The 27,003-nt window shown below is 44.5% G+C and overlaps 1 protein-coding gene across 1 annotated transcript in view; it reads right to left on the reverse strand.

Annotated features, from left to right (window-relative positions):
- COP1 (COP1 E3 ubiquitin ligase) overlaps positions 1–27,003 on the reverse strand; it is a 1,660,397-nt gene that overhangs the window by 1,098,744 nt on the left and 534,650 nt on the right. The gene's annotated exons all lie outside the window — the stretch shown is intronic.

The raw sequence follows: 27,003 nt of genomic DNA on the forward strand, positions 1-27,003 counted from the left end.
TTTTAAATCTAGTGTTGCCAACCAGGCATCTTTGCCTAGCATAGGAAGTAATCCCCTGGGGATCACTTCTGTGGCTCTGCTCGACAGTGGCACAGGAAGATAATTTTCTTGGGTGACGAAAGCCAGGGTACCTTTGGCTAGGCTTATATAGGCCCTAGGGCCAATACCCTAGTACCTACCTATGAACCTAATTGGTGAAAAGTCAGCATCTTGAATTCTGGAATCTCCAAAAAGGTGTTTAGAGTAGACAGGTCCAGGATAGGACACCATGAATTGTCTTTTCTAGGTACCAGGAAAAGTCTCAAGTAGAAAAGTACAGTTTTGTACCTACCATAAATGTAGATGTTCGAGTGGTCATACAGCTGCAGTCATAACAGATGGGTTTTCCTGCCGTCAGGCGGGTCCTCGGTCGGCCGAATTCCAAAGTCTAGGTCCGGCATCGGTTGTCATCGATTCCTCCCTGACGTCAGTGCTGCAGGGATATAAAAGAACCAGCCGACGCCATTTTCTTCAGTTTTTCTTGCCCAGATGTCAGGTGCCCACAGAAGGAAGGCAATACATAAATTTATGTAATAATGCAATGCAATATAATCAAAAAACAGTAGTTGCAAGCAAATACACCATAAATGAATACCCCAATCAGGTTGTATGAAGAGGTGTTAGCCATTAGGCCTGTCCCAAGAGGGGAAGGAGGGAGGGAAACCTGGACTGCAGCTGTATGAGCACTCGAACATCTACATTTATGGTAGGTACAAAACTGTACTATGTTCATCGTGCATACAGCTGCAGTCATAACAGATGGGTTGAATCCCAAAGCTAAAAAAGGGGTGGCAGGCACTAGGTGGAACTAGGAGGAGCCAGGATGCCCTGCAAGACTGCAGTGGCAAAGCCTGCTCTAGATTTGGAGTATAGTGGTAGGTGATAGTGCTTGGAGAAGGTATGCACAGAACTCCAAGTGGCTGCTTCCAAAATATCTTTGGTAGGAACCCCCCTGAGGAAAGCTGTAGAGGTAGCTGTGGCCCTTGTGGAGTGAGATCTGATGCCTGTTGGTACAGTTTTACCATGAAAAGAGTAGCAAATGCGTATGCAGTGGGCTATCCATTTTGAGATTGTCTGTTTGGAAATTGGCTTCCCTTGAGCTCCTGTAGCATAGGACACAAAGAGTTGCTCTGATTTTCTGAAAGGCTTTGTTCTGTCCAAATAATAACGCAGCTGTCTGTGGATGTCCAAGGAATGGAGTAGTCTTTCTCCTTTGTTTTGAGGATTAGGGTAAAAGGTAGGTAAGTGGATAGCCTGATTCAAAGCTACCCTGGATACTACCTTTGGCATAAAGGACGGATTGGTTCGTAAGGAAACTCTGTCCTTATGGAAAATGATGAAAGGCTGCACAGCCATGAGGGCTTGTAGTTCCGATACCCTGCGAGCTGAGGTGATAGCCAGAAGGAAGGCTGTTTTCCAGGACAAATATTGCAGTTCTGTTGAGGCAGCTGGCTCAAAAGGAGGCAAGGTCAGTTTTTCTAGAATGAAATTGAGGTCCCAAGCAGGTACTGGTTGTTTCTTTGGGGGTTTTATATTCTTAGCCCCTCTGAGGAACTGTCTTAGGAGGGGGTGAGAGAATAAAGGAGGATCAGTGCTGTATTCTGCAGAAATGGCTGAGGCATGGATTTTGATGGAGGAGAATGAAAGTCCGCTGTTTAGCATACCAGCTAGATACTGTAATATTTGAGGTAAATTGAGTATTCCAGGATTCTGACCCTTTTTCTCATTCCAGGCACAAAACCGTTTCCATTTTGCGGAGTAAACTTTTCTAGTAGAAGGCCTTCTGGCCTCCAAAATGACATCCTGCACCTCCTTGGAGAGTAGGGTCTGTTGTGAAGTCAAAGAATCTTCCATGCGGCTAGATTGAGTGTTTTCAGCTGACTGTGAAGAGTTTTGAAGTTGTGTTGAGTCAGAAGAAGAGGCATTAGTGGTAGGGTCCATGGTGGGGAATGCGTCAGGCTCCTCAGGAGTGGGTACCAGTGTTGTCTTGGCCAGTCCGGAGCAATGAGAATCATCTTTGGTCTGTCTGCTCTGGTTTTTAATAGAACTTTGGGCAGCAGAGGAAGAGGTGGAAAGGCATAAACTGTCATTGCTGTCCAACTGAAAGAGAGTGTGTCCACTCTCCAGGCCTGTGGATGAAAGGTCCTTGAGCAGAATTTTTTCAATTGGTGATTTCTGTGGGAGGCAAAGAGATCTATGTCTGGCCTTCCCCATGCTTGAATTCCCTCTGTAAAAACTTGAGGATGCAACTTCCATTCGTGTGGATCTGTCATATTTCTGCTTAAGTCGTCTGCCAGCGTGTTTTCCTTGCCTGGCAAGAACTGTGCTTGAAGTTCGATTTGTAATTCCAGAGCCATGTTCCAAAGAGACATGGCCAGCCTGCATAGTGGGTATGAATGGGTTCCTCCCAGTTTGTTTATGTACCACATTACTGTGGTGTTGTCTGTCCTTATCAATAGCTCACCTGGATGTAGAAGGTTTTTGAAAGCTATAATAGCATTTATTACTGCTAGCATTTCCTTTTGATTGATGTGTAGGTGCTTTTCTTTTTGGGACCATTTGCCCTGAATGCACCGATCTGTCATGTGCGCCCCCCAGGCATAGTCCGAGGCGTCTGTTGTGATGACTTGATTTGCTTGAGGTTTGCAGAATGGGAGACCTCTGTTTCTTTGGCATGCTTGAGCCCACCACAGAAATTCCTTTTGAAGACATGGAATCAGTGGTATTATTGTTTCCAAACTGTGGCTGTGTTGAGACCATAGGTTTTTCAGGTACCACTGAAGTTTCCTCATATGCAGCTTTGCACATGGGATTAGTAGGATTCTAGATGCCATGAATCCCAGAGCCTGCAGAATTTTCCTTGCAGTCAGCCTGGTGAAATTTGCTAGTTTTCTGAAGTATTGAGTTAGTTGCCCCTGTTTCTCTGGTGTGAGGTAGGCCATCTGGGTGTTTGTGTCCAAGTTGGCACCCAGGAAAATTATTGTTTGAGAGGGTATTAGCCTTGATTTCTTTTTGTTGACTGTGTATCCCAGAGAATTCAACAACTTTATTACAAAAGCCAGATGTTTCAGAAGTATGTGCTTGCTGTCCGCTTAGATCAGGCAGTCGTCCAAATATGGATATATTTGTATCCCTTGAAGTCTGCAATAGGCAATTACTGATGCCAGGCATTTCGTGAATACTCTGGGCGCAGTAGATAAGCCAAAGGGCAATGCAGAGAATTGATAATGAGTTGAACCTGCAAGAAATCTGAGGTATCTTCTGCAATCTTGTCTGATTGGGACATGCAGGTATGCCTCCTTGAGGTTCAATGTTACCAGCCAAAACTCCTTGCCCAGCATGGGAAGAAGCTGCTGTAATGTGAGCATCTTGAATTTTGGCACGAGTAAAAATGTGTTTAGGATGGATAGGTCCAAAATAGGTCTCCAATCTTTTCCCTTCCTTGGTACCAGGAATAGTCTGGAGTAAAAACCTTGACCTTGTTCTGGTGTAGGTATCTCTTGAATAGCTTTCATGCCCATGAGATCTGAAATTTGTTTATGTGCCTCTGCCCTTTGATTGTATGGCAGGTTTGGCATGCCTCTCATTTTTGGAAGGGTGTGAAAATGGAATCTGTAGCCTCTGTCTATAATGTCCAGGATCCATTTGTCTTTTGTGACAATATGGCAGTTTTTCGAAAATAATGCCAGTTTTCCTCCTAAAGGTACTGCCATTGAGCCTTGCTTGGCATGCAAAGGGGAAAGTCATTGGATCTGCTTTCTGAATGGCTGTGAACTATCCTCACCACCTCTTTGTGTAGGTGCTTGCCATTGTCTGCCTCTAAATGATCCTTGAGATTGCCCTCTGCCCCTCGGGCGCCTGTATCTACCTCTTTGGGGTCTGTCCGTGGCTGGAAAGGACCAATTTTTGGAAGGCCAATTTCTACTGAAACGTGGTGGTTGTACCTGCAGGAAATCTTTCACTGTTTGCATTGATTTAGCCCTTTCCTCCATTTTCTTTAATACCTCCTCAGCTTTAACACCAAATACATCCTTTTGCAGAGGGGCATCTAGTAATTTAGCTTTGACATGATCTGGCAAGGTTTGCTCTTTGAGCCAGGCATGTCTACGTATGACTGATCCTGTAACAGCAGCTCTACACGAGGCCTCTAAAGCATCAAAACCACATTGCAAGGTATGTTTACCCACTTGTTCTGCACTATGTATCAAATCCTGCAACTGCTTCAAGTCTGATTGTTCAGGTTGTGACATTTTGCTTCACAACTGTGATAACAGAAACTTGTTGGTACTTTAACATATGGAACTGGCAGTTTAATGCCCTCATGGTTAAGGTGGCCGAGGTGTATACCTTTTTCCCCCCACCTTTCTAAAGCTCTGGAATCCCTCTCTGAAGGTAAAGGATTTTTAGCAGTGGAGGACTTAATTCCCTTGGGGCCCTGTGAGATAGTTTCTGGGTCAGACGCATGGCTTTTGTATAGGAATTGGTGTGAGTCAGGAACCCGTTAATACCCGTCAGGCTTGACTGGGGCTGGAGGTAAAGAGTCAGGGTTAAGGCAGGCCTCCGAGTACACATCATCTAGGATGTCTAAGACAGGAGGTATAGCCAGGGGCCTGAGCTGAGGGAGCAAGAGAAAATCCCTAAGCCTTTTCTTGGAGTCTGAGTACTCTTGGCCTTCCCAGTGGAAGTGTTCCCTCAAGGTATGCAAGGTTGCCCCAAAAGAGTAATCCTCAGGGGGGGAGACAGAGGGAATGGACTCCTCTGCATCAGAATCTTCAAAAGGAGAGTATGAATGAGGTAATGGAGGCCTGGTCCGAGGAGGGGGATTCTTCCTCCACTCTGGGCCTTTTGTCCGGGGGGGGGGGGGTTGAGAACCCCTGATGAGAGTAATTAAATCCTCAGCCATTTTGAGCATCTGCTGTGGAGCTTGTTTTTAGTATGCATGGCTGCTTTAGACTTAGTGAGCGCCTTGATGGAAAAAGAAGAGGAAGGCCTAAAGACACCTTGAGAGGTGGCAGACCTGTCTAAACTCTGAATTTCACCGCCAAGAGTGGCTTTGGTATCTGTAGTCGGGGTGTGGGCCGAAGAGCCTGCGACCTCGGGCACAGTAGACACCGCCAATGAAGTGTCGTCGGTAGTCAGGGGCTGCGTAGGCGCCTCACTGAGAACCGGACCACCTGTAGTCGTCTTTGGCGTGGTGTCGGTAGAGGCCGCGGACCTCGTATGTCGGTCCTTGTCTTTTAGTCAAAACTGGAGTCGGAGTATCCGACGACATAATGTAGTTAAATTTTTTGCCAAAATAGTGCTAGGCGAACACCGCCCGACGCTTAATGGTGCGTTTGTTGAATGTAGCACAAACGACAGGTCGAGATGTCGTGGTCTGGGCCTAAGCAAGAAATGCAGAGGGAATGAAAATCCTTATGCGGTATTTGCTTCCCACATGAAATGCAATTATTAACTTTGTCTGACATCGGTCTGAGGCAAGAAAAGTTTCCAACGGGTACTTAGCTTTCAAGAAGACTTCGGTTGCAAAATATTCGTAATCTCAGGAGCTGGCCGACCGGCACTTGCGAACTGCTTCTGCTTCGGGCACCGCGTGACAAGAAAGACTGAAGAAAATGGCATCAGCTGGTTCTTTTATACCCCTGCCGCACTGACGTCAGGGAGGAAGCGACGACAACCGAAGCCGGACCTAGACTTTGGAATTCGGCCGACCGAGGACCCGCCTGACGGCAGGAAAACCCATCTGCTATGACTGCAGCTGTATGCACGATGAACATCCTTGTCCCTTTTCCTCTTCTGGAACCAGCTGAATAGCCCCCATGCTTGAGAGAGAAAGTACTTGTTTTTGGGCCTCTGCCCACTGATTTTGGGGTAGGTCCGGCCACCCACTTGGTGTTGGCAACGTGTGGAAGTGAAATCTGTATCCCTGGGACACTATATTTAAAACCCATTTGCCCTGGGTAATGAGTCCCTAATTCTTTGCATGAAGAGCAATCTTTCCCCCCCGGGCAGTCAGTAGATAAGTGCTTGGAAATTTTAAAAGGAAGTCATTGAGACAGTTTACCACGGGGGGGGGAGTCTTACTATTCCCAGACTTGGAAGTGGAGGCCCCCCACTGCTTAGTTCTGCGAGTCCCTGGGACTGAAACCTGGGGTTTTTGCTGTGTCTGGGTTTGGCTTGAGAAGACCTGGAAGGGGCTGGAAAGGACCAATTCTTAGAAGGCCAGTGCCTACTAAATCTAGGAGGCTGAAAGTACAGTTGTGTACCTACCATAAATGTAGATGTTCGAGTGTATTCACTGTTGCAGTCATTACACTTGGGTTATCCTGCTGGCAGGCTACCCGCAGTCGGCCTGAGTTCCAAAGTCTAGGTCTGGTGTCGGTTGCTGTCGCCTCTTCCCTGACGTCAGTGCGCCAGGGGTATAAATGGTCCAATCGACGCCATTTTCTCCAGTCTTTCTTACTGCGTGGTGCCCGAAGCAAAAGCAGTTCGCAAGTGCTGGTCAGCCGACTCCTGAGATTTTCTAAATCGAGTTTCAAAACCGGTCTTCAATAAAGCTAAGTACCCCGTTGGGGAAACTTTTTCTTGCTCCAGACCGATGTCAGTAAAAGTTAATAATTGTATTTCTTGTGGGAAGCAAATACCTCATAAGGACTTTTACTCTTATTGTATTCCTTGCCTAGGCCCTGACCACAACGTTACGAGTTGTCGGTTTTGTGCTAGATTCAACAAACGCACTATTAAGCATCGGTTTGATTTTGATTTACATTACTTTGGCCGAAGGATTAACTACATAATGCCGTCAGAACAACCGACGACCGGAATTCATAAAAAACGCAAAGAAAAGGACAGGCATCCGAGGTCCAAAACCAACGACGAAGCCTCTTCTAGGCCAGTCGCCGGTTAGCTGGTTCTCAGTGACGCGCTTTCGCAGCCCCTGACACCCGCTACCTCAGAGCCACAGGCCGTATCAGACACCCACGTGGAGACACCTAGGCCTGTGGAAACTCAAGGTATTGGGCCTGCGGAAACTATTCCCTCAGATGGATCTGGAGCCGCTGAGCAGGCATCGGCTTCTGAGGGTGTTTTCAGACCTTCACAGCTTACTATCCATGCAGCAGCCAAGGCAAAGTCAAAAACACCATTAAAGACAAGGAAACAAGTACAACATTCTCCTGAAAGTACAGTTTTGTACCTATCATAAATGTAGATGTTAGAGTGTTCACACTGCTGCAGTCATCACACTTGGGTTATCCTGCCGTCAGGTGGTCCCGCAGTCGGCCAGATTTCCAAAGTCTTGGTCCGGCGTCGGTTGCTGTCGCTTCTTCCCTGACGTCAGTACGCCAGGGGTATACAAGATGCATCCAACACCATTTTCTTCAGTTTTTCTTGCCCCAGATGTCAGGTGCTCCCAAGTAGGTAGGCAATACATATTGCTAAAAAAATATATACATATGAAATAAAAACAATACCTTCAGTTACAAGCAAATACACCACAAAGGTTGTATAGGATAGAAAGGCATAGATAAGTCCAGCTAGTTCAGAGGGGATGGAGGGAGGGTAACCTGGACTGCAGCAGTGTGAACACTCGAACATCTACATTTATGGTAGGTACAAAACTGTACTATGTTCATCGTGTTACACTGTTGCAGTCATCACACTTGGGTAGAATCCCAAAGCTAAAGTTGGGTGGCTGGTCTATAAAGAGTTAGGATTGGCTATGAGGCCCTGCAGAACTGCAGTGGCAAATCCTGCTCTGGATTTAGAGTAAAGAGGCAGGTGGTAATGCTTGGTAAAGGTGTGCACTGAATTCCAAGTCGCAGCCTCCAACATTTCCTTGGTAGGTACCCCTCTGAGAAAGGCTGTTGAAGTGGCTGTTGCCCTGGTGGAATGTGGCCTAATGTTATTTGGGACTGATTTTCCATGCTGTGTGTAGCAGTAACGAATACAGTGTCCTATCCATTTGGATAGTCTGCTTTGAGATAGCCTTGCCCTGTGATCTATGTTACAAACAGTTGCTCAGTTTTCCTGAAAGCTTTTGTTTTGTCCAAGTAGAAGCATAGCTGCCTGTGTATGTCCAAAGAATGTAGAAGTTTCTCCCCTTTATTCTGGGGGTTTGGATAAAAAGTTGGCAAATGGATGGTTTGGTTAAGAGCCACACTAGATACCACCTTTGGCATAAAGGTAGGGTTTGTCCTTAAAGAAACCCTGTCCTGATGAAAAATTATAAAAGGTTCCACTGCCATTAATGCCTGTAGCTCTAAGACTTTTCCTGCTGAAGTTACTGCCAGTAGCAGAGCGGTTTTCCATGATAAAAATTTTAGATCGGCTGTATGGCTCAAAAGGTGGCAGGGTTAGTTTTTCCAAACCGAAATTGAGGTCCCAAGTTGGTGTTGGTGCTCTCCGGGGCGGTCTTATGTTTTTAGCCCCTCTGAGATACTGCTTTAGCAAGGGATGAGAGAATAAAGGAGGATCCGTGTTGTAATGTGCTGAAATGGCAGAGGCGTGGATCTTAATTGCTTTTATTTTTTTATTACTGTATTGCCTTTCTATATTTTGAATACTGTAGTTTGTTTTCTTTACCTTGTGTTTTGCTTGCATTCTGTTTTAACAGCATATTAAAACTTCAAAAGAAACCACAGCTCTCTCTGTTCTGAGTCAGGTAGAATTTTTTCCCGCCCTCCCACCCATTTAAGTTGTCTTGTTAAATACCACTGTCTTTCTAGTTGCCCGCCTCATGTTAATCTGACCATATATCTCATTTCTCTCTACTTTCACTGGCTTATGTGAGTAATCACAAAATCATCATTTTTGAAATCCCACCCCTTCAATTATTTAAATTTATTGACCATCCTACAGTATTTCGTAGTACCAAAATACAAAAGTGACTACCCCTTTCAATCCATCTTGCTGTTTTAAAAATAGTAACTCTCCACTAAACCTTAACTTTTTAAACAGGTAAAACTCAAGTTACCTACTTTCACATCTAACTTCTCTAGTGCACACTGCAGAGTGCATTCTTTTCAATCTTACCTTTAAGCATCCCTGTGACTAGCACTTTCTCTAATACCTGCTGGAAAGCACTAGGAAGCCTTAAACTCATACAAACACTGAACTCTCCTGGTTAACAAGGAGAAATTAACAGTAGGCACTAAACAGCCTATAATTGCAAAGTACCTTGCTAAGGAAACAGCTCCTATACTTTACAAAGAAAAAAAAAAGCCCCAAACCAGGCATGTCCCAAGGGTCAGCTTCCGGTGATTTCTCCTGTCCACCTGGTGAATCTGGGCATACTGGGGCAATGCAGCAATTGCCTCATGTACACAGACAACCCTCTCCTCCTACCACCCAACACTACAACCTGTGAGAGATGCACTTACATAGCCAAAATGGAAGCAAAGCTCTCTCCACCCAAGATTGTGCTAAACAGTCAAGAGGAGAAGGTTAACACCCACACTACACCTCAAGCAACACATAGCCCTTCTAAACCCGCACCACCAACACCCACATATAGCAACACTAAACCCACATATGCAGAGGCCCTTAACTGTAACCTGCCCAAGCAACAAAGACCTCTGAAGCTGAAACGCAAACCAACACCAATCACAACCAATGTGTCACATAGTTCACAACACCAGTGTGCCACCCAGCAACAGCCCCTAAGGCAAGACAATGTACCTAACACTTTAGTCATAGGTGACTCTATAGTCCGGCACACTGATCTCCCTCTCACCAGGTTGAATAAGGAGAAAATTACAGTCAGCTGCCTGTCGGGTGCCAGGATCTGCCACATAATGCATGCACTCAAGTCACTCCACAACAAGTACAAATATGACTCTGTCATTGTCCATGTTGGAGTGAATGACTTGAGACGTACCTCCCTGGACTACATGAAAAGAGACATGGAAGAGCTCTCGGATCATGTGGCCCAGGCAGGTATGACCCTAGCCCTGAGTAGCATCCTGCCTTCGCCTAGAATGATACCACAATATAAGGATAAAATGATTGACTTCAACAATTGGCTGAGCTTATGGTGTCATTCAAAGGAGATCCAGTATCTGTCTGCCTGGGATGACATGATTTACAGACCACGATGCTTTGCCAGAGATGGTCTGCACCTGTCGCCCCTGGGATTCAGGTTACTGGCTAAGGCTCTTGCCACCCCTATAGTGCCTTATTAGGCAAACATCAAAGGACAAAACCACCACCGTAACAGGTACAAGCATGCAAAATCTGAAGGTAATGCTACTCAATGTTAGAAGTCTAAACCTCAAAATGCACTCTCTCGAGGCACTCCTAAAAATGGAGAACATCGATATCTGTGCAGTAACTGAGACCTGGTTCAAGGCTCCAGAGAGCACCCCTGCAATACCAGGCTACAACTCTTACCACACTTTTCGGCCACCAAACCAGGACCGAAACACTAAAAGTGGAGGAGTACCACCAGGCTAGTTGGCCAACACAATGTGTCTGAAATTCTCCAAGTGCAACTAACACTAGGTAAGACTACAATCCAAATTGTAGCTTGCTACAGATCCCCCACCATAACCCAAGATTCTCACTACACCTTTCTAAACATACTGGAAAATATTAAGATAGAACCAAACACCCTAATACTGGGTGATTTTAACTATCCTGCCATTAACTGGGAAAACTACTCATGTCCCAAACACCTTTGCGCAACAGTTCTTGGAATTCATAAATTCCAACGCCCTGGATCAACTAATCCATACTCCCACCAGGGGCTCCAATATCCTAGACCTGGTCATTACCAACAAGGGAAATCAATGCTCCATACCTATGGTCACCCCCTCGTTAGTCAGGTCTGACCATAAGCTAATCACCCTTAACATCCACATCCCACCCCAGCCCCCACTAAAGAAACTACCATAAAAAGCTTCTCCAAATCCAACTTCCTGCTACTCAAGTCAGAAGTGACAAACTTCATGACACCCATGCAGACGGAACTGAAAGTTCAACTGATGAATCCTACACTAAGGCACTGTCTGAGCACATCCACTCATGCATGAATCGTGCCATCCCAAATAGAACCAAAATGCTCTCATCCAAAAAAGGAAGCCAATCTGGTGGTCCCCTGCCATAAACAAACTTTACAACAAAAGGAAGAAACTTTTGCAGAAAAGAGGAAAATCCCAGGATGCAAAAAACTCCCTTACTAGCCTCAGTAAGAAACTGAGATGCCTCATAAAATCCTCCAAAGCTAGTTACGAAAATAAAATTGCCAAAGATTCCAAAGACAACCACAAAGCATTCTATAACCATGTCAAGAATCTAAATGGCAATGCTCAGATCTGCTCTGAGCTAAAACAGAATGGCATTAAATTTACCGATCCGAAGGATATTGGCAATATCCTGGCAGATCGATTCAGTGCCAACTTCACCCCCCTCTCACCCCCTAAATAGCCCATCTCAATACCGGAAGATTGCCAAATTCCAGTAATAACGGCCACACAGGTACAAAACGCACTCTCTAAAGCCAAGAATACAGCATCCATGGGACCAGATGACATCCCGGGCTGTGTACTACATGAACTACAATATGAATTGGCACCTCACCTAAGTGTCATGTTTAATCATAGCCTCACCTCAGATTTCGTGCCCACTGAGTGGCGCAGAGCTACAGTTAACCCAATCCACAAGGTGGGATCCACCTTGGATCCCGGAAACTACCGTCCCATCAGTCTGACAAGCCTTATCTGCAAGGCCATGGAGCGTATTATCATGGAACTTATAAACAAAGGCATTGGCAACCTTCAAACACTGGACCCCACCCAGTTTGGGTTTGTGAAGGGCCGATCTTGTCTCCTGAACCTGATTGACTTCTTTGAATCAGTCTCCAGAGCCATGGACAAGGGTAAGGTGGTCCACACAGCCTATCTAGACCTTGCCAAGGCCTTTGACACCATCCCCCACTCTGGAATCATAGATAAACTTACTAAGTTGGGCATTAATCCCTATGTCATCCAATGGGTTGCTAAATGGCTTACTGATAGAACCCACACTGTAAAAGTAGCCGACTCAAATCCAGCTCCAGACAAGTGACAAGTGGAGTACCTCAGGGTTCAGTCCTGGGGCGCTCTTGTTTGGCATCTACTTCTCTGAAGTACAGGTCAACACTAAGGGACTCTGGCTAACAAAGTTTGCAGATGACTGCAAACTGGGAGCCATTATTGAATCCCAAATGATGTGGATACTCTACAAAGGGCCTTACAGAAACAGATGCTTGGTGCCAGAGCCATGGGCTCAAGCTCAATGCCAAGAAATGTATTGTTATCCCCTTTGGGAAAAAACATGTATCCATGAATTACCATATAGGTGGCAGTACACTAAACACAGAAAGTGTGATAAGAGACTTAGGGACACAGGTGGACAGTGGTCTCACCTTCGATAACCACATCGCCACAACAGTCAGGAAATCCTTCTATGTGGCACACCTCATCACGAAGGGCTTTTCATCCAGAAAAAAGGAGGTCATTGTCCCACTGTACCCATCCCTCATTAGACCCATTATAGAATACAACGCCCCATTTGGTATGTACCTCTCAAGACATCTGCAACAACTGGAAAGGCCTCAGACATACCTCACTAAAAGAATCACAGGCCTAAAGCAGATGCCCTACGCTGACCGCCTTAACAAACTCCAGCTATACTCTGTCGCATATAGTCTACTCAGAGGCGATCTCTGCTTAACATACAAGGCCATGTCAAACCCAGAGCTGTTGGACATGCTACACTTAAAGAAATCCCAATCCCTCAGAGCTACACGCTCCAGGGATCTAAACCTTGTCATCACAATAAACAAAACATGCTGGAGGGATAGGTTCCTGACCCAGAGACTCCCCAGACTCTGGAATAGATTGCCCATACATGTCAAGCAGAGTGCCTCTTTGGACCTCTTCAAGAGGAACCTTGACGATTGGATGGGAGAAAGGAAATTCACCCCAGGGATCACGTCAGTCACCCTGCTAGACAGGGGTCCAGGAAAGTAAATAATGTGGGAAGAAATAGCCAGGGAATTGTTATGGCTAGGCTTGTAGAGGCCCTAGGGCTGATAGCCTAGTACCAACCTATGAACCTATGAGAAGGATAGGCCTCTGTCCAGCATCTCAGTTAAGTATTGTAAAATCTGAGCAATGTTTGGAACAAGAGGGTCAAGGCTTTGAGCCTGGTTCCAGGCACAGAATCTCTTCCATTTTTCTGAGTAAGCTTTTCTGGTGCTAGGCCTCCTGGCCTCCAAAATGACATCCATAACAGCTTTAGAGAGAGATGTTGCCTGTTTTGACTAATGAATCTGCCATGCAGCCAGGTTTAGGGTTTTGAGCTGACCGTGCAGGATCTGATTGTTGTGTTGAGTCAGAAGGTGTGGAATTTGAGGCAAAATCCATGGTGGGCCTTGAGCTAAGTTCCTTAAGATAGGGTACCAGTGCTGGTGTGGCAAGTCTGGAGCAATCAGGATCATCTGTGGTTTTTCTTGTCTGGCTTTTAGGAGTACCTTTGAAAGGAGAGGCAGTGGCGGGAAGGCATAAACTTTTAGGTTTTTCCAGCTGAACAAAAGAGCATCCACTTTCCATGCTTGTTTGTGATAAGTCCTTGTGCAGAATTTTTGTAATTGGCAATTCAATGCAGAGGTAAAAAGATCTATGTCTGGGCATCCCCATTTTTGCGTTACCATGTTGAAGAATTGTGGATTAAATTTCCATTCGTGAGGGTCCATGATATTTCTGCTTAGATCGTCTGCCAGAGTATTTTTCTTTCCTGGCAGGAATTGTGCTTGCAGGTGAACTTGATACGTTAGTGCTGTGTCCCACAAGGTCATGGCTTGCCTGCATAGGGGATAAGAATGAGTGCCCCCTTGCTTGTTTATGTACCACATTACTGTGGTGTTGTCTGTCTTTAATAATAATTGTCCTGGATGCAGAAGGTCCTTGAAAGCTGTTAGGGCATTTTGAACAGCCAACATCTCTTTTTGATTGATGTGAAGATGCATCTGGTCTGTGGTCCACTTGCCCTGAATGCATTTTCCTGCCATGTGTGCTCCCCAGGCGTAATCCGAAGCATCTGTTGTTAGAGTCTGCCTGGCTGTGGGTAGGGTAAAAGGCTGACCCTTGTTTAGGTGACATGCCTGTGCCCAACATAGAAACTCCTGTTGTAGGCAAGGAATCATTGGTATTACTGCTTCTAAACTGTGAGAGTGTTGAGTCCAAACACTTTTTAGGTACCACTGTAATTTCCTCATATGCAGTCTGGCATATGGTATTGGTAGTATGCAGGATGCCATAAATCCCAGGGCCTGCAGAATTTTTCTTGCAGGGAGATGAGACTTTTTTGCCAGTAGCTGAAAATACTGAGTTAGTTGAACTTGTTTGTCTGGCGTGAGGTAAGCCATCTGGACCGTTGTATTTAAGCTGGCACCCAGGAATATAATCTGTTGCGAGGGCACTAGTTTTGACTTCTTTTTCGTTTACTGTGTACCCTAGAGAAATTAGCAACCTTTTTACAAACACCAGATGATGTAGAGGAATGTCCTTTGTCTCTGCTTGAATGAGGCTGTCGTCCAGGTATGGATATATTTGAATTCCTTTTTGTCTGCAAAATGCAATTACTGGTGCCAGGCACTTTGTGAAGACCCTGGGCGCAGTAGATAAGCCAAAGGGCAGTGCAGAGAATTGGTAGTGCATTGTACCAGCTTTGAATCTGAGGTATCTTCTGCAATTTTGTCTGACAGGGACATGCAGGTATGCCTCTGAGGTCCAGAGTAACAAGCCAAGCTTTCTTGCCCAGCATGGGTAGAAGCTGCTGTAATGTCAACATTTTAAATTTCGGAATATCCAGGTAAGTATTTAGAATTGAAAGGTCTAGTATGGGCCTCCAGGCCTTGTCATTTCTGGGGACCAGGAAGAGTCTTGAGTAAAATCCTTGTCCTTGTTCCTGTTGTGGTACTTTTTGAATAGCTCTCATGTCCATGAGGGCTGACATTTGTTTTTGTGCCTCTGCCCATTGATTTTGTGGCAGGTCTGGCATTCCTTTCAGCCTTGGTTAAGTATGAAAGTGGAACCTGTAACCTTGAGACACAATATTCAGAGCCCAATTGTCTTGGGTGATTGTTTGCCAGTTTTGAGAAAAAAGTGCTAGTTGTCCCCCTAAGGGGGCTTTCAAAAGGGAAGTGCTTGGCGTACGAAGCGGGAAGTCATTGTGACTGTTTCCTGTAAGGTTGAGACTTGTCCTCACCTCCTTTTGGGGTTGAGGAGCCCCACTGTCGTTGTCTATTTGAGCCTTGGGGTTGAGATCTGCCTCTTGGGTGTCTGTATCTGCCTCTCTGTGGCCTGTTTGACACTGGAAAGGACCAATTTTTTGTTGGCCAATTTCTGCTAAATTGAGGTGGCTGTACCTGTAAGAAATTCTTGACTGTTTGCATAGATTTAGCTTTATCCTCCATTTTCTTTAACACCTCTTCTGCCTTAACACCAAACAAGGTATCATGCTGTAAAGGAGCAGCCAATAATTTTGCCTTAACATGATCAGGTAAACTCTGTTATTTTAACCAAGCATGTCTACGAATCACAGAACCTGCAACTGCGGCTCTACAAGAGGCCTCTAAAGAATCAAAACCACATTGCAGAGTATGTTTTCCCACCTGTTCAACAGCATGCAATAAATCCTGCATTTCTTTACAATCAGGAGCTTCTGAGCTTGCAAGCATTTTCTGTTTTAACTGAACCATTAAATATTGTTGGTACTTAAGCATGTGAAACTGGCAATTTAAAGCTCTTACTGCAAAAGTTGCAGAAGTGTATACTTTCTTCCTCCATCTATCCAAAGCTCTGGAATCTCTGTCAGAGGGCACTGGATTTTTTGCAATGGAAGCCTTAACCTGTTTTGGACCCTGGGAAATAGTTTCTGGATCAGCAGAAGAGTTTTTATAAAGAAACTTGTGAGAGTCAGGGGGCAAAGAATCAGGAGATAAGCTGGACTGAGAACACATCACCTACAATATCTAGCACAGGCGGAATAGCCAGGGGCCTGTGCTGAGGCAATAAAAGGAAATCCCTGAGCCTTTTCTTGGATTTTGAGTAATCCTAACTTTCCCAATAGAAATGCTCCCTCATGGTATGTAAAGTTTCCCCAAAAGAATAATCCTCAGGAGGAGAGGCTGAAGGGATAGATTCTTCAGCATCAGACTCCTCATAGCGGGGTAGAGAGTATCCCTGGTCTGAAGTGGAATCAGAGGAAATGGAAACCTGATCAGAGGAATCATAGTCTGTATCCTGCCTAGGCCTTTTCTCAGGAGGGGGATGGGAACCCCTGATTAGAGTAATGAGGTCTTCGGCCATTTTAAGCATCTGTTTCTTAGGCATGGAGGACTGTCCAGGAGAATGCTGTACTTGTTTCTTTGTCTTTAATGGTACTTTTGTCTTGGCTGTTGTTTTAATGGTAAGTTGTGAAGGTCTGAAAACACCCTCAGAAGCCGATGCCTGCTCAGCGGCTCTGGACCCACCTGAGGGATTAGTTTCCATAGCCCAATACCTTAAGTTTCCAGAGGCCTAGTTGTCTCCACGTGGGAGTCAGAAGCGGCCTGTGGCTCTCAGGTAGCAGGTGTCAGGGGCTGCGAAAGCGCCTCACTGAGAACCGGCAACTGGCCTAGAAGAGGTTTCCTCATCGGTTTTGGACCTCGGATGCCTATCTCTATCCTTGTCCTTGCGTTTGTTCGTTACTGCGGTCGGTTGATCCGACAGCATAGTATAATTAAACTTTCGTCCAAAGTAGTGCAAAGCAAAATCAAAACGTCTTTTTATAGTGCGTTTGTTAAATCTACCACAAAACCGACAACTAGTGACGTCGTGATCAGGGCCTAGGCATGGAATACAGTAAGAGTGGAAGTCCTTATGAGGTATTTGCTTCCCACAAGAAATACAATTATTAACTTTTTCTGACATCGGTCTGAGGCAAGAAAAAAGTTTCCCCAACGGGGTACTTAGCTTTATTGAAGACTTCAGATCTGAAATTCGACTTCGAAAATCTAAGGATCGGCCGACCGGCACTTACAAACTGCTTCTGCTTCGGGCACCGTGCAGCAAGAAAGACTGAAGAAAATGGCGTCGGATGCATCTTATATACACCTGGCGCACTGACGTCAGGGAAGAAGCGACAGCAACCGACGCCGGACCAAGACTTTGGAACTCTGGCTGACTGCGGGACCACCTGACAGCAGGATAACCCAAGTGTGATGACTGCAGTAGTGTAACACGATGAACATCAGTCAACCATGCCAAAGAAACAGATGCTTAAAATGGCCGAAGACCCAATTACTTTGATCAGGGGTTCCCATCCCCCTCCTGATAAAAGGCCTAGGCAAGACACTGACTATGATTCCTCTGACCAGGTTTCTATTTCCTCTGATTCCTCTTCAGATCAGGGATATTCTTTCCCTCCCTATGAGGACTCTGATGCAGAAGAATCTATACCTTCAGCCTCTCCTCCTGAGGATTATTCTTTTGAGGAAACCCTGCACACCATGAGGGAGCATTTCCACTGGGAGAGCCAGGATTACTCAGAATCCAAGAAAAGGCTCAGAGACGTTCTTTTATTGCCTCAGCACAGGCCCCTGGCTATTCCACCTGTGCTTGATATTGTTGATGATGTTTTCTCTGAATCCAGTCTGTCTCCTGATTTTTTACCCCCTGCACCAGTCAAGCCAGACAGGTAATACAGGGTCCCTGACTCTCATAAATTTCTTTACAAAAACCCTGCTGCGGACCCAGAAACAATTTCTCAGGGTCCCATAGGGGTTAAGGCTTCCACTGCTAAAAACCCTGTCCCCTCTGATAGGGATTCCAGAGCTCTGGATAGATGGGGGAAAAAGTTTACACTTCTGCTACTTTAGCTGTAAAGGCTTTAAATTGCCAGTTTCACATGCTTAAATATCAGCAGTATCTCATGTCTTTCTTAAAACAGAAAATTATTAAACTCAAAGTCCTGACAGTAAGGAAATGCAGGATTTATTGCATGCAGCTGAACAAGTGGGAAAGCATACTCTGCAATGTGGTTTTGATTAATTAGAGGCTTCTTGTAGAGCCGCAGTTACAGGCTCTGTCATTCGAAGGCATGCTTGGTTGAAAGAACAAAGTTTACCTGAGCATGTTAAAGTAAAATTATTGGATGCTCCACTACAGCATGATACTTTGTTTGGTGTTAAAGAAAATAGAGGATAAAGCAAAATCAATGCAGACAGTAAAGAATTTATTACAGGTTCAACCACCTAGGTTTAGCAGAAACTGGCCCTCAAAAAATTGGTCCTTTCCAGTGTCAGACAGGCCACAAAGAGGCAGATACAGATGCCCAAGAGACAGATCTCAGCCCCAAGGCTCCTACAAACCTAAACCATGGGGTGCTTCAGCCCCCAAAGGAGGAGAAGACAAGTCACAACCTTGTAGGAAACAGTCCCAATGACTTCCCTCTACAAATGCCGAGCACTTACCTTTTGGCAGCACCCCTAGGGGGAAAGCTAGCACTTTTCTCACAAAATTGGCACATAATCACCCAGGACAAATGGGTACTGAATATTGTTTCTCAGGGTTACAGGTTCCACTTTCACACCCTTCCAAAATCAAAAGGTATGCCGGACCTGCCACAAAACCAATGGGCAGAGGCACAAAAACAAATTGCTGCTCTCATGGACATGGGAGCTACTCAAAGAGTACCACAGCAAGAACAAGGACAAGGATTTTACTCAAGACTTTTCCTAGCACCCAGAAAAGAAAAAGCCTGGAGACCAATACTGGACTTGTCAATCCTAAATACTTTCCTGGATGTTCCAAAATTCAAAATGTTAACACTGCAGCAACTTCGACCCATGCTGGGCAAGAAGGCTTGGCTAGTTACTTTGGAACTCAAGGAGGCATACCTGCATGTCCCAAACAGACAATCTTGCAGGAGATACCTCAGATTCATAGCTGGCTCAATGCATTACCAATTATCTGCACTGCCCTTTAGCTTATCTACTGCATCCAGGGTCTTCACAAAATGCCTGGCACCAGTAATTGCATTTTGCAGACAGAGGAATTCAAATATATCCCTACGTGGACGACTGCCTTATTCAAGCAGAGAGCAAGGACATTCTTCTAAAACATCTGGCGTTTGTAAAACGACTACTAATTTGCCTAGGGTACACAGTAAACAAAAAGAAATCAAAACTAGTGCCCTCACAAGAGATAATATTCCTGGGTGCAAGCTTAAATACAACTGCCCAGATGGCTTATCTCACGCCAGACAAGCAAAGGCAACTGACTCATTACTTTCAAATGATGTCAACAAAGACCCAGCTCCCTGCAAGAAAAATTCTGCAGGCCCTGGGCTTCATGGCATCCTGCATTCTACTAATTCCATATGCAAGGCTGCATATGAGGAAACTACAATGTTATCTAAAAAGTGTTTGGACTCAACATTGCCACAGCCTGGAAACAATAATAACTTTAATTCCCTGCCTACAACAGGAGTTTCGATGGTGGTACCAGGCCTGTCACCACAAGGGACAGCCTTTCACCTTACCCACAGCCAGGCAGACAATAACAACGGATGCATCGGATTATGCCTGGGGGGGCACATATGTCAGGAAAATGTATTCAGGGCACGTGGCTCAAGGAACAAATGCATCTTCACATCAATCAAAAAGAGATGCTAGCTGTACAGAATGCCCTGACAGCTTTCAAGGACCTACTACATCCAGGACAACTACTAATAAATACGGACAATACCACAGTTATGTGGTACATAAACAAGCAAGGGGGCACACATTCCTACCCCCTCTGCAGGCAAGCCATGACTTTGTGGAACACAGCACTGACCTATCAAGTACATCTGCAGGCACAATTCCTGCCAGGAACAAAAAATACACTGGCAGACGAACTAAGCAGAAATCTCATGGATCCTCACGAATGGAAACTAAATCCCCAGGTGTTCAGCATGATAACAAAGAAATGGGGACGCCCAGACATAGATCTTTTTGCCTCCCCTCACAACTGCCAACTACAGAAATTCTGCACAAGAACTTATCACTCACAAACATGGAAAGTGGATGCTCAATCATTCAGCTGGAAAACCCTGACAGTTTATGCCTTCCCTCCACTGCCTCTCTTCCCAAGGTGCTCCTAAAAGTCAGACAAGAAAGGCCAAAAATGATCCTGACTGCCCCAGACTGGCTACGCCAGCACTGGTACCCAATCCTAAAGAGCTTGTCTCCAACCTGGCCTTTACCTCAAATTCCTCATCTTCTGACTCAACAAAACATCAGATTCTGCACAGTCAACTCAGAACCTTAAATCTGGCAGCATGGCAGATAATGTAGCCACTCAGACCGCACCTCTCTCTAAAGCTGTTATGGATGTAATTTTAGAAGCCAGGAGGCCCAGCACTAGGAAATCTTATGCAGAAAAATGGAAAAGATTCTGTGCTTGGAACCAGGCACAAGGGCTCTAACCACTTTTTCCAAATATACCTCAGATTTTACAATACCTAACTGAGATGCTGGACAAAGGTCTATCCTTCTCATCTATTAAGATCCATGCCTCTGCCATTTCAGCTCATTACAATATGGAACCTCTTATTTTTTCACATCCACTACTAAGGCAGTACCTCAGAGGGGCAAATAACATAAGACCCCCAAGGAGATCACCAATACTTACTTGGGATCTCAATTTTGTTTTAGAAAAGCTCACACTGCCTCCTTTTGAACCAGCCAGCACAGCTGATATAAAATTCTTATCATGGAAGACTGCTCTGCTCCTAGCAATAACTTCAGGAAGAAGAGTCTCAGAGTTACAGGCATGAATGGCAGTGGAACCTTTCATCATTTTCACCAGGACAGGGTCTCTCTTAGGACAAACCCAACATTCATGCCAAAGGTGGTTTCTAATGTGGCTCTTAACCAAACCATTCATCTACCAACTTTCTATCCATATCCCCAGAATAAAGGGGAAAGACTTCTGCACGTTTTGGACATAGACAGCTACTTGGACAAAACAAAAGCTTTCAGAAAAACTGAGCAACTGTTTGTAGCCTATGCTACAGGATCACAAGGAAAGCCCATCTCAAAGCAAACAATTTCAAAATGGATAGGACACTGCATTCACTTCTGTTATGCACAACATGGCAAACCAGTGCCTAAGAGCATTAGGCCACATTCTACCAGAGCAACAGCCACTTCAGCAGCCTTTCTCAGAGGAGTACCAACCAAAGACATTTTAGAAGCTGCAACCTGGAGTTCAGTGCATACTTTCACCAAGCACTACCACTTGCCTCTCTACTCTAAATCCAGAGCAGGCTTTGCCACTGCAGTTCTGCAGGGCCTGGTAGCCTCTCCTAATCCTACTTAGGCCCAGCCACCCAACCTCAGCTTTGGGATTCAACCCAAGTGTAATGACTGCAACAGTGAAACACGAACATAGTACAGTTGTGTACCTACCATAAATGTAGATGTTCGAGTGTATTCACTGCTGCAGTCCAGGTTACCCACCCACCATCCCCCTTTCTCATTGCTGGGACTTTTTTGTACTTCTCAACTCTATACAACCTATGTGGTGTATTTGCTTGTAGATGAAGGAAATGTTTATATTAACGCATGCATGCTTTTTGGCATATTTTTATTTTTTCAGCCTTCCTATCTGGGGGCACCTGGCATCTGGGGCAAGAAAAACTGAAGAAAATGGCATCGGTTGCATCTTTTATACCCCTGGCACACTGACGTCAGGGAAGATGCGACAGCAACCGACTCCGGACCTAGACTTTGGAACTCGGACTGACTGCAGGTAGCCTGCCAGCAGGATAACCCAAGTGTAATGACTGCAACAGTGAAACACGATGAGCATCTTGTAAAAAATCTTTAACAGTTTGCATAGATTTAGCTTTATCTTCCATCTTTTAAAGAACTTCCTCAGTCTTGTTTCCAAACAGGCGGTCCTGATTTAAAGGAGCATCCAACAATTTAGGTTTAACATGATCAGGCAGGGATTGCTCCTTAAGCCAAGCATGCTTTCTGATTACAGACTCAGTAACAACAGCCCTGCAAGAAGCCTCTAATGAATCAAAACCACATTGCAAAGTATGTTTTCCAACTTGTTTAGCAGAATGCATTAAGTCCTGTAATTCTTTATTTTCCACACAGTCAAGAATCAACATCATTTTCTGTTTAAGCAGTCCAGTAACATGTTGCTGATATTTTAACATATGAAACTGACAGTTTAAAGCCCTAATGGTCAAGGTTGCAGAAGAGTAAACCTTCCTACCCTATCTATCCAGCGCCCTGGAGTCTCAATTAGAAGGGGTAGGATTTTATAGAAGCCTTAATGCCCTTGGGCCCTGGTGAAATAGTCTCTGGATCTGCAATAGGATTTTTGAAAAGGAATTTGTGGGACTCGGGGACCCTGTAGTATCTGTCAGGTTTTCTGGGAGCAGGAGGCAGGGAACCATGGCCCAAACTAGATTCCGATAAAGCATCATCAACAATGTCTAGTACAGGAGGAATAGCTAAAGGCCTATGCTGAGGTAGGAGAAGGAAATCCAAGCCTCTTTTTTTGAATCAGAAAAATCCTTGCTTTCCCAGTGGAAATGCTCCCTTAGAGTATGTAAGGTTTCCACAAAAGAAAAACCCTCAGGAGGAGAAGCAGAGGGAATAGAGTCCTCTGCATCAGAATCCTCATAAGTAGGTAAGGGCAAATCCAGATCATCAGAAGAGTCAGAAAAAACAGAATCCTGTTCAGAAGATTCATAATCAGCTTCAGTCCTAGGCCTCTTAGAAGGGGTGGGGGTGGGGTGGCTACCCCGATTAGAGTTAATAGATCTTCAACCATTCTTATTTGTTTTTTAGGCCTAGAGGCCCGAGCATGTGGCCTGGGAGTCGGTTTTTTAGACATGGATCGAGATTTAGGCCTAAGTAAAGAAGGAGGCGTCGGTTAAATATCCAAGTCCATAGGCCTGAAAACACCCTCAGAAGCCGGTGCCTGCACATCAGCTCCGGACCCATCCAAGGTAGAGACATCCGCGGGTTCCATAGTTGAAGCATCTCGCGGCATACCAGACTCCGAATGGGTCTTAGTAGAGGCCTGAGAATCAGAAGTAGCGAGTATCAGGGGCCGCGAAAGCGCCTCACTGAGTATTGGCGAACTGGCGACTGGCTTAGGAGAAGCGTCGTCGGCAGTTTTGGACCTCGGCGGCCTGTCTCTCTCTTTATCTTTGTGTTTTTTCGGAATCCCGGTAGTTGGATAGATAACCAATGACATTTCTGGATAATTAAACCGAGAACCAAAATATTTAGAGGCGAAAATATACCGACAACAGATAGTGCGCTGATTAAATAAAGCACAAAACCAACAGCAATGTACGTCGTGGTCAGGGCCTAGGTAAGGAATACAGTACGAATGAAAATCTTTATGAGGTATTTGCTTTCCACAAGTAATGCAATTATTAACTTTTACTGACATTGGTAAAGAGCAAGAAAAAGTTTCCCCAACGGGGTACTTCGCTTTAGTTGAAGACTTTGGTTCTGAAACTCGAAAACGAAAATTTCAGGAGTCGGCCGACCGGCACTTGCGAACTACTTCGGGCACCGCACGGCAAGAAAGACTGATGTAATGACGTCGGCTGCATGTTTTATACCCCTGACGACCTGATGTCATGGAAGAAGGGACAGCAACTGACGCAGGACCCAAGACTTTGTTAATCAGGCCGACTGAGGGCTACCTGCAAGCAGATATCCCAAATGTAATGACTGCAACAGTGAAACACGAACATGTATAGCAAACAAAACTGACAAAGTACACGCCACACTCTCCGCTTACAACCCAGACATTACTCTCATTACAGTGACCTGGTTCAAACCCCACATTAAAGGACAATGAGATACTTCCCCAGGTTATAATATAATCAGGACTGACAGAGCTATCAATAAAGGTGGAGGCTTTGCCTTATTATACAAGATGGTCTTCAAGGTAAACAATCTCCATAAAGAAATCCCAACATTTAGCAATGCTGAAACCCTATTCACCAAAATGAAAATCAATCAACAGAAGAACTAAATCTAGTGGGTAGTTACATACCCCCAGGTGACAACATACCTACGAGAGTCTACACTAAACTGGACATTCGCAAACCTCCCACAGGAGACACTCCTCCTAAGGGACTAACACTGACTGAAAATCAATCAACACAACTGTCCCCTCTAATCACATCAATATGTATTCCTGTACTCAACCTATCCCAACACCCACCCGCATTGACAAAAATACAAACAATGAATCCATACTAGACTGGATCCTTAAAAATAACCCATCTACTGCCCAATATTATGGTACAGTACCAAATGGCCTTAGTGACCATTTACCCACATTCATATTAAGACAACACCTGAAAACAACTAAAACAACCACCCAACGTGAAATCCGTAATTCAAAAAATTTCATATTTGAGCATTTCATTAATGCAATAAGGTACTGGAACTGGGCTCACTTAACAACCCTCACACTAGAAAAGGCAGTGGACTACTTCAATTCCACCATTTTAAACATTAAATCAGACCCCCCCCCCCCACGGACAATTTGAATAAAAAACAACCCAGCCCCATGTCTCTCTAAAAACATAAGAACCCTTCTAAAACTTGGGAATAAAGCTTGGGATGCATGGTATCACAATAAGACTGATCACAACAGGCATATCTTCTAACTGTGTAATAAAGTAACAAAACAAATAAGGCAAGAATAAGAAAAATCACTACACAGAGCTACAAGTAAACATGCCACTAACAATCCCAAAAATCCTGGACGGCTGTCAACCAAGTATTATAACACAAACCCATTACCTGCCCCCCCCCCCAATGTCAGAGGAGATAATACATAGATAGCTACCCAATTTAACAACTAACTCACTTCTTCCATCCTTAACCTAACTATCAACAGCCAGACCTGCACTCCCCTACAACCTATCAGCAACACAAACTCATACCTCCATTCACTCTCAAACCAGTTCCTACCAACACAACATACAAGCATGTCACTACACTAAAACCCACCACCTTGGCAATCAACAAACTCCCTGCAGAGTACCTCAAAATTGCTACTAGTGCTATAGCTTATCCCATCTCACTACTTATCAAACGGTCTATAAACGAGCATACAATTCCAGCCTTTTGTTAAACCTCCTGCATAATACTCTTGGCACAATGGTGGTTCCTCAACCGAACTTACCAACAACCGCCTCATAGCAATCTTATCCCCCCATCAAAAATCCTTGAAAAATGTATCCATTCTCAGCTGATGAAACATTTACTTATAAACAGTCTCCTTACAAACACCCAGCATGGCTTTCGCCCATCCCATAGCACCACCACAACACTCATATCCTTCACCAGCATTGTCAAGCAATATAGTAACCAAGGAAAACTAGTTTCTGCCACCTTCCTCGATCTGTCCAAAGCATTCAATACAGTATCCCACAGCAAACTACTTACTATCCTAGCCGAACTCAACCTAAACAACCATTCTTTACTCTGGTTTCAAGACTACCTATCCAACCGCCAACAAGCAGTTAAGTGGCATAATTTCCTCTCCCCCCTTCTCCCAGCAACAGTAGGTATTACCACAGGGATCCATTCTGGGACCCCTACTATTTAATATCTTTACAAACACCCTCCACACCGCCACCCAGTAAGCTACAACAGTCCAATATCCACATGATACTACATTGATCTGCTCAGCTCCCACACTCCAGACTAAAACCCGAGAGGCCTTCTCCAATATCGAACACTGGTTAAGAAAATCCAAGCTAATACTTAACCCCAAAAAGACTCAAATTTATGCTTTTCCACCCCACCAGAACTACTGATTTGATTCTTCTGCTCTTTTCTCTAAAAGTTCTGCCAATAACACCCAAATCTCCCCAGTATCACAAGCTAAACTTCTTGGTGTAATACATGACCAAATCCTAAAGTCTGACAAACGTATAGCACAAACCACATCCAAAATCTGTAAAAACTTCAAACCCTATACCGCTGCAAAAATTACTTGAAATTCAGCATTGTAAGGTTTCAGTATAATGAGACTCGATCAAATGAGTTTATAGTATTTTGAAAATTAGCTATTGTGGTATCAGTCAAATGAAATTCAGTAATTTGAGTTTTCAGTCATGTGAAGCAGATTCTCTCATATACAGTACAGTATAAACAGAGCATTAAAGACAAATGAAAAAAGAATACTCAAGACAGAAACAGAGAGACATTTAACAATGGAAAGAAGAAAAGTACAATTCTATCAGACAAGGAGGAAAGGGATGAGGCAAAGTGAATGGGTCAGATTAATGCAGTCAGAACAGCAACCTGATTAAAACAGCATTTAGATTAGTTAGGTGCTGTAAGACAGGAACGAAGAATTGTTTAAAATCAAAGAATCTGACAGAGGAAGGAAAAGAATCCCATTTTGTCCCAATAACTGAGAAGGACACATCATCTACAATAAATTCTGTTATGTGGATTTCTTAATAAAAAAAAAAGATTCATGAACTACAATCTCAGGTTGTATTAGGTGGAGATGCACCTTACTCTGCATATGTTGAAGGCCAAATATTACATTTTCTATGGTTTACATAGAAGGATGAAAGCAACAAACTAGCTCATTCTGTTACAGAAAGTCACTTTGCTTCTGGCTCAGGTCCCGAATAAAAATGGTCCTTGGATGAGTTTGGTTATGTGCTTAACAGACAAATAAATATATATACCTGCTAAGACAGCCGCAATCACAATTTACCATCACTAAAGCATATTAACTGAACAGTTCAGGGACTAACACACAGAGAAAGCTACAATTTCACTTAGATCACCACACTAAACTGAGCAATGCAAAACCAATGGATCAGAGTAAAAAAGTGCATCTGTGCTAGTCAGCTGTCAAGGAGAGATCACCCAAA

The sequence above is a fragment of the Protopterus annectens genome, chromosome 10.part0 (genome assembly GCF_019279795.1).
Source record: "Protopterus annectens isolate FY-2018-M chromosome 10.part0, PAN1.0, whole genome shotgun sequence".
In the NCBI taxonomy this organism is placed as follows: Eukaryota; Metazoa; Chordata; order Ceratodontiformes; family Protopteridae; genus Protopterus; species Protopterus annectens.